This window comes from Hylobates moloch, unplaced genomic scaffold (assembly GCF_009828535.3).
Source record: "Hylobates moloch isolate HMO894 unplaced genomic scaffold, HMol_V3 SCAFFOLD_7, whole genome shotgun sequence".
In the NCBI taxonomy this organism is placed as follows: Eukaryota; Metazoa; Chordata; class Mammalia; order Primates; family Hylobatidae; genus Hylobates; species Hylobates moloch.
This window is the reverse complement of record NW_026652282.1, coordinates 22,043,846-22,053,187: the sequence shown is the minus strand read 5'-3', so window position 1 is coordinate 22,053,187 and position 9,342 is coordinate 22,043,846. Positions and strand designations below refer to the sequence as shown.

At 42.2% G+C, this 9,342-nt stretch overlaps 1 pseudogene; it reads left to right on the top strand.

Moving 5' to 3' along the window:
- Positions 1–892: 892 nt before the first annotated feature.
- On the top strand, positions 893–1,731 carry LOC116811237 (tRNA (guanine-N(7)-)-methyltransferase-like; annotated as a pseudogene).
- Positions 1,732–9,342: the final 7,611 nt, after the last annotated feature.

Here is a 9,342-nt window from a genome sequence, read left to right as displayed (position 1 = left end):
TAGAGATGTAAATTATCTGGCCTCACCCCAGACCTACTAAATAAGAAACTCTGATGATGCGGCCCAGCAACTTAAGAAACCCAGGGGATTCTGAAACATGCTCAAGTGTAAGAACCACTGACCAAGAAAAATAAAGAAATCTTGTGGAGATGGTTTGAAAGAAAAGCCCAAGGGTCTTAACCCTGGCTGCACATCAAAATCAGCTGAGGACCTTTAAAATTACTAATACCCAAGCTGGTCCATCACCAGAGATTCAGATTTAACTACTGTGAGATAGGAACCAGGCATCTAAGTTATTTACCAGCTCTCTAGGCGATTCAAATGTGCAGCCAGGGCTGGGAAGCTTTAATGTAAAAGGTGAAGCAGTGTGGGAGGACCACATTCAAGATTGCTACATAAATGACCTCTAAAAGAAGGTTTGACTCTTCAGATACGGTGTTCTGCTGCCTCCAAAGTATTCACACATATATTCTCGCCTGTCAACACGTCTATGCTTTTGCACAGGGCATGGAAATTGCTTTTATTCAGCAGCACAGAAAAAATAACCCTTTTCACGGTCCCTGCTCACCTTCTGTGCTGGTTTTGTACAAGCGACACTTTCCTTCCCTGCCCTCAGTATATGGGGTGCCCCTAGGAAACAGGAAGAGAAGCTGCACTTTCTTCTATTCATGGTAGCAGCAGTCACCACAGGGTCACCGCCTTACTTGACCCACGGACCTCTCTGAGGACCCAGTATACACAGGCAGATGTCCCAAGAGGTCTAGATATCCCTTCAACTCTAAGCTACACAGTCCCTCAGCTACTCTGAGGCCATCTTCTCCTGAACCTGGAAGGCGAATGAGGATCTCCAGCTGAGAGGGACAATAAAAGAGGCTTTCAGGTAGAGAAACCCGGGACCGGGATCATGACAGCTGAGACTTGGAACGTGGCCGGAGCAGAGGCCCCACAGCCCCCAAAGCGCTACTACCGGCGACATGCTCACTCCAACCCCATGGCAGACCACACACTGCGCTATCCTGGGAAGCTAGAGGAGATGGACTGGTCTGAGCTAGACCCGGAGTTCTTCGCTCCACTCGCTCAAAATCAGAATCACGATGACCCAAAGGATAAGAAAGAAAAGAGAGCTCAGGCCCAAGTGGAGTCTGCAGACATAGGCTGTGGCTATGGTGGCCTGTTAGTGGAACTATCACCACTGTTCCCAGACACACTGATTCTGGGTCTGGAGATCCAGGTGAAGGTCTCAGACTACGTACAAGACCAGATTTGGGCCCTACGCACAGCTCCTGGAGGCGGCTTCCAGAACATTGCCTGTCTCTGTAGCAATGCCATGAAGCACCTTCCTAACTTCTACAAGGCCAGCTGACAAAGATGTTCTTCCTCTTCCCCGACCCACATTTCAAGCAGACAAAGTACAAGTGACAAATCATCAGTCCCACTCTGCTAGCAAAATATGCCTATGTGCTGAGAGTTGGGGGGCTGGTATATACCATAACCCATGTGCTGGAGCTACACGACTGGATATGCACTCATTTTGAAGAGCACCCGCTGTTCGAGCGTATGCCTCTGGAGGACCTGAGTGAAGACCCCATTGTGGGACATCTAGGTACCTCAACTGAGGAGCGGAAGAAAATTCTGCGTAATGGAGGGAAGAATTTCCCAGCCATCTTTCAAAGAATACAAGATCCCATCCTCCAGGCAGTGACCCCCCAAACCAGCCTGCCTGGTCACTGACTGCTTACTCTACCTCAGCTGGACCTTGTCTTCCAGGGACTAGAGAGAAGAGCAGGAGCCCTGGGTCTTCCCAGTTGAGACTGCTAAGGCTGAGACACAGTACTCTCTCAAAGAAGGTGGGGAGCTGCCCAGGGCAGAACCCACTGGTGTTCATGACTACCCCTGGCTCCTCTCACCTTGCCCCTCCACTCCCAACAGAAAACAGAGCAGCTGACTGAGGTGGTCAAAGGACTTTGGACCATAGGGGATCTTTGGAAGGCTGTGTGGTCTTGCTCTCCCTTAGCACTCCCTTCTCCTTGGGAGATCTCTCCTCAGCTGGATTGAGGAATGTAGTCCATCTAAACTGCTTGCTAGGCTTAAAAAAAAAAAAAAAAAGGCTTTCAATTGCTTGGGAGCACACGACCCTCCCCCTCCCAGGGCTCAGCAATAGAGTCATTTCACTGTCTGCATAACCTAAGTCCACTTGGGCCAGTGAGTGAGAGGGAATACTCAGAAAAGTTTAAACTTCCAAGATAGAAACTAAATATTTAAACTGTCCAAGAATACCACAGGATCTGTGTACTTACATGCAACATACAAGCAGATTCCCTCCCAGTTATATGCACATGCATGGGGCCTTTATGAGTTCAGCTAAAGGAGATGCTCCACCACTAAATGGTACAGTAGTGACTTGATTGAGCAGGTTCACACCGCACAGATGACAAGTAGGAACAAGCGATAATGCCTTGTCCCAGAACCTCAGAATGCTATATCTAATAGACGACAATGACAACAATGATGGTAACCAGATTCATCACTGGAAATTTAAGTTTTCCAAAAAGCTTAAGCAAGCATTCCTTAAAGAGGCTGGGAGAACCTCCAAGTATTTTGGAATCTATAAGCATGTTGCCTCAATAAAAATGCCCAAGAGTAGCCAAGGGGCAGATGCCAGAGCAGGAAATGGAGATAGGGCAGGTGGAGTATCAGGTCTTACATTTTTTCCAAAACTGATTAGACAAATTCTCATGTTCAGGACTGCTATCTAGAGCAGTGGTTCTCAACTGGGGTCGATTTTGCACCCCAGGGGACATCTGGCAATTTTTGGAGACATTTTTGGGTTTTACAATACAGTAAAAGAGTGCTACTGGCATCCAGGGGGTAAAGGTCAAGGATGCTGTTGAACATCCTATAATGCACATGACAGCCCACGAACAAAGAGTTATCCAGCCCCCATGTCATTAGCACCAGGATTGAGAAACCCTGATCCAATGAAATGCCCTCTCAACAAACAGCAGAGAAGGAAAATAGTGATGGATTCTTTTTCCATAAAGGCCCAGATTCTACCCACAGTTTCCATTAGCATTCTAGAAGAACAGAGCTTGTTCTCCTCAAGGAGACAGGTAAATTAATCCTGACAGATTACTTCACCCACCCCCTGCTTTCAGGAAACTCAATATCTAAATCACCCAGGACAAATAATTCTATAGACTCTTATCAAATACATGCACAAATAAAAGCCCCCACAGCATCCCTGTAGCCACTTGTTCCAATGTTTGTCTTCCCAATGGACGAAATGTTAGGCTGAATCATTTGAAATTGCCAACATTTGATGGATTTTGGCCTTCAAAATGGCCATTTCATGTGGCTCAATCTAACATTATTCCCTTCAACAAAAATGTGTCCTACTTTTAGAAGCCATTTTCTTGTGTTGACTCTTCAGTCAGCACCCAAACAATGAATTTTGGTGACAATGATACCCGGCCATCTGCTGTCTGGTAGATACTCCTTCCCCACCCACATTCCTCACACCCAGTCTTGGTTGGCTCTTTCTCTAGAAAAATTATTCAGTTTTTTTCCACATCAATTGTTACTTTTTTTTTTTTTTTTTGCACCTTTAGCTATAATTTCATTTTATTCGGTGGGAAGGAGCTGAAATTAAGTTGCTATATATTGCTATACACATAGGGCCTTAATACCTGAGCAGACATGAAAGAAAAGCCCAGAAGGTCTAGCTTTCTTGGGTCTTATTTTCATATACACTGTGATTTATTTAATATAGGCCTTAAATAGCATACTTTTAGTTAGAAAAAACCAGACCTCAACCTCAAACTGCTGCTGTGTACTTAAAAGGAGGAACTCACAGTTATTAAATGGCTGTGAGGTGCCAGGCAGTATGCCACAAGCTTTCATATATATTATCAATTTAATATCTAAAATAAGGCTGTAATGAAGAATTCTCATGCCATTTCACAGACCACAAAACTGAGGCAGCTCAACAAGGTTAAATAACGCTTCAGTGCTGGTTTTTATGAGCCATATTTTACACCTATGTCCATTGGATACCAGTGCCCACATTTCTACCATTACCCTAAGCAGACTGAAATAAAGGTCTGTAGAGATTCAGAGTTTCAGAATAACCACTTGAGAAATACCACAGTGGAGCGTCCGCTTACCAGAAGAAAAAAACACACATTTCATAGTGTATATGATCTCTCTTAAGATATCAGCATCATCTCCTCTTCTCATTTCGAGATTAAAAAAACAAAACAGCCAGTAAAACTGCCTGTGAGCTTTTTTTTAAAAACAAGTCTTGCTATATCCGTTTTTAGCTGAAAATATTATTCGTTGCTTTTCATTCAGCTATTTCATAAAAAAAACATAAATTCACTGATTAAAGATGAAATCATATGTATTCTTGTCTTCCAAAAACACTGCTTAATGTACTTAAAATTCCCCTCATGTAAAAAGGGGTGGGGAGCAGCAGAAGCGTTTCTGCGCAGGTGAAGGGATGAGCTGCGGCCACCTTGTGGCTAATTGCTGAAGGAAACACTTTTCTGACAACAGAAGGGACAAAGGCAGAATGACACCCCCTCCTTTGGTCCCCAGCATCTGCAAACTTGCTTATTATTCTTAATTGATTTCCGGGTGCAGTAAATGGGCATTTATTGAACAGAGCCATGCTCTCCATAATGGGAGACAGAGAAGCAGCGGGGCATCGTCAAGTTCTAGTCATCACCTTCTTAAAGTTTTGTAGCTTAGGGTGTTCAATGCAATCTATAAGGGGCATTTAAAAGCCAATCAAATGTTCTTCTCATGGCTGCTAAGGACTTAAATTCTGCTCATCAGTGGGTATAATTTTTCTTTTTTCTAGAATAGCATGTGTTATTTGCTCATGATCTGAAATAAGAATATATTGTGTACATTGTACGTGAAACAGTACATACACCATATTTACAATTATGTATCAGTTTAAAATTTTAAAAAACATTTCTAATGTAAAGAGTATCTCTCAAACTGTGTAGATTAGCTTTTGATTTATATTTAAATATGAATCTTAAGCAAAATAGTAAAAATAACCATCCTGATTTAGTGTTTTTCTCCCGTATGTGAATTGTATATACTTAGGTGAGGACAATAAAATCAACTGAACTATAAGCTTAGAATAGGCCTGAGGGATAATTTTGCACAGGAGCTTTACTAATGGTACATTGTTACATTGCTGCTTCAAAACACACACACGCACACATGCACACATGCGCGCGCGCACACACACACACACACACACTCTGACTTAGGAAACAAATGGCCAAAAGGATTCGTACTTTAACCTTTGGAGGGCCTCAAAGTGTTATTTGGAGTTCATAATACTTCGGCTAAAACCAAGTATAATCTGTTTTTTTCTGAGGAGTATCAGTAGCATAACTGTGATTACAAACAAAGTACACTTAAGATATGTATGCAATGACTGCTATTTATACAAAATTTAAATCTGCAAATGGAATCAACATGCTTATGGGTTATTAAAATTGTCTAAATTCTTGGATTCTGTATAGTATACATGTATTGATTTACAAATAAATGATTTATTAAGTGATAAAAAAGAATATATTGTGTACAAATGTGCAGTACAGTCATCCTAAAGTAAATTCATTTGCTTCTAAATGTCAGTTAGAAAGAATCATTGTACCTCCATGGAAAGTCACTGGTCAGAGGAAATAGAGAATCTGACTTCCAGCACACTCCATCACTAACTAGCTATGTGACTTTAATTCATTCATCCTCACTTTCCTTATCTGTAAAACCTGGGATTATAAAAATCAGTAGGTTTTCACACACTTTTAGCAATGAAGCGCTTTTTTTCAAAAAAGAGTTTCCAAAACCCTCATATAGCAAAGTGAACAAGAAGCAGCTGCTATGGCTAAATCTGAACAGGCCTGCCAGACCTACGTACCACCACCATCCCCCTCCCTCCCCTCCTCCCATCCCAGCCCCTTAACACACTTCTGCAGGATCCTGGGTGTCAGAAGTTGAAGATCATTGGACCAAACTATTTCTAAAGTCCCTTTGTGCCCTAAGTGTCTATCAGGCTAAACGGCCAAAGTTTTAAAAAGGCAAACATTTTATGAAGACGTTTTATAGACATGCTTCCAACCTTTCAGCCTGGAAAAGATTATGCACACTGAGCAATTAGAGAACAATTTAATTCTCTACATTAAGCTATGTGCCCCTAGCTCACAATACAAGAGAAGGTCCTTTGAAGAGCACTAGATGAATCACTCTTACAAAGTACACACAGTACTTGTGGCCCAGGCAGAATCACTGATTATTTCCTCCAGCTGCCATCCCCACTGGCCTCATGGTGGCCACTGTGCAGGCGGTGTGAACCGGGAACCAGATAAGGCCTGATCCATCAGCGTTGATCTCCACTCAGAACTGTGCTTGTGCTGATGCCTCCTTTGAACCCAGTGCCTTCCTTACTCAACTGAAAACAGCTGCCTTTATTAATGGCTGTTCCCTTGCCTGAATGATAAAATGTGTTTGCATTTGCCCTTCAGCTCCGAAACCTAATTATTGAGTGATCTAAGGTGGGGAGAATCATATTATCTTGATGGGCTATGAAGCCCCAATGGAGGACTTAATATGAGAACAAAATTAAATTAACAGAGACTTGATGGAAATTGGCCAAATGTATTCATTAAGAAAGATATCTACCACTGAAGCAAATCAAAAATATTTTTCAAACAAATTTTAATTAATTCATTTAATAATTAATTCAAGCAATTTTTTTGAACATCAACTATGGTCCAGGCACTGTGTTAGGTGCCAAGGATACTATAAAGAGTAAAACATTGTTCCTATCCTCAAGTCACACACCCAAGTTCCCCACTGCCACTCATGTAAAGAAACAAGTGAGACAGAGCATGGTAAGGACCACAATTGAGGAAAATAAAATATAGTGGGGTTACAAAGACAAGAGTTCCAAGTTCAAGCTGCAAAGGTTGGGAGAAGTGACTCCTGAACTAGTTTTTAAAGGATGAAGTGGCAAAGATTGTTTCTCTTTTGCTCATTGTGGCAGAAACCACCAGTGTTCCTCTTCTTTGGGGAACATGGCCAGGTTCAAATTTTAAGCTTCCCTTGCAGATTGCTGTTAGATGTCACCACATGACTAAGTTCTGAATGTAAGCTGAAGTGACGTGCACCATTTCCAAACCTGGCCCATTAAAAACCCTCTCACACTCAACCCTCATCCCTCTTTTCCCATCCACCATTTGGCTGATTGAAAAAAAACTCCAAGGATCTAGACAAAAACAGATCCACAAGATGTGAAGAGCTAAATGCATGCCACAGAGCCCCCTCCACACTCTCATTGTTAAAGAAGGTGGAGGGAGATATTTATAGTTCCAGTAACCAAGAAATACTAGCACTGAAAAACTTTGTGTGCCACACGAGATTGATGAATAATCCAGAGATTATTCATGAGGCAGTGGGAAACCTTTGAATTGTTTTATACAAAGAAATAACATGATCAGATTTGTTTTTAAGAAAAAATCAATCTGGTGGCGATATGGAACATGGATGGAGAGGTAAGGCAAAAGTAGAAGCAGAGAGAACAAAACAGAGTTTTGTGCCATAGTAAATGCTAGAGAAGATGTGTATTTGAACTAAATCATTAGTGATGAGGATCTAGAACAAGGAAAAGGCTTGAGTGACACTTTTAGAAGTAAAGACCCATTAAAACATGGTTGGGCCAGGTAGGAGAATCGGGAGCCACATATAACTTTTAGATTCCTGGCTTTTGTGAGACTTCATTCACAAGGAAAGGAAACACAGGTAGTGAAGGTTTGGGGGACAGATTAATGAGCATTTTTCATATGTCGAATCCAACATCCAGGCAGAGATATCTAGAAGATAGTTGGATATATAGGTCTAGAACTCAGAAGAGAGATCTGAACTGAAGCTCAGATTTGAAAATCACTTGATTAACACCATTGAATCTGATGAGGTAGCCCAAGGAGAACATGTAAAATGAGAAGGTTAAAATCCAAAGAATATTTAAGAGAGGGTGAAAGAAAATTAGCTAGAGAAAAACTGAGAAAGATTGGTCTGACAGGTAGGAGAAGAACCAAGAGAGACAGACAACATATAAGCCATAGAAGGAAAGTTTACTAAGGTTAAAAACAGTTTTCAACAAGGTTAAATGTAGCAAAATAAAGTAAGAATTGAAAATTATTGATGACTATATCAATCAAGGTCTAATCAGGAAAAGAGAAGCCACCTCAGGCTGTCATAACAAAACACCACAGAATGGGTGGCTTCAACAACAGAAATTTATCTTCTCACAGTTCCAAAGGCTGTAAGTCTGAGATCAGGGTAACAGCATGATCAGGTTCTAGTGAGGGCTTCTCTTCCTGACTTGCAGATGGCCACCTTCTTATTGTGTCCTTTCATGGCAAAAAGAGAGAGAGAAGAAAGCTCTCTAGTGTCTCTTCATATAAGAGCACTAATCTACTCATGAGGGCCCCACCCTCATGACCTCATCTAACCTAATTACCTCCCAAAGGCTCCATCTCTAAATACCATCACATTGGGGGTTAGGGCTTCAACATATAAATTTGGGGTGGGGACACACAATACAGTCCACAGTACCAGGTATTTCAAACAAAGAAAATGCAATACAGGGAAGTGGTTACGCCAGTGATGGAAAAACTGAAAAGCCAAATACGGAATGATAAACCAATCCAGAGATTATTAACAGCAAGAAGCTACTGTTATCCCTAGGGCTGCAGGACAATGACAGGAGGGATGTTACCCTAGTCTAGATCTGGGGTCACCCCAGCTAAAGTTAGAGTGCTATGGGATTGTCCTACAGTAACTGATACCACAGAAAAGGCTTTGTGAGGGGCTGTAGCCAAAGAGAAGACACAGCCATGGCCAAAGATAACAACAAAATTAGGAGAGAAAGGGAGAAATACCCTGGCTTCTCTCCTCCTCCTCCCCTCCGATCTTCTGCTAGTGCACCCCGTAGTTGAACCTACCTGGAAGCCAGCGGACAATGGCAGTGTTCACTGCAAAATAGAGTTGAAAGGGAGAAAGCAAAGAATTGATTTGAGAGCAAACAAGTAAATGACCTAGTCTGGCCTCCTCAGGAACAGTTGCAGGGAGGCGCAGTATCTTGCAAAGTGGCTAGGAGATGGGGAGGTAGAGACAGTTATTGCAGACTTTTTTTTTTTTTTGAGATGGGGTCTCACTCTGCCGCCCAGACTGGAGTGCAGTGGTGCAGTCTCGGCTCACTGCAATCTCCACCTCCCCAGTTCAAATCATTCTCCTGCCACAGCCTCCCGAGTAGCTGAG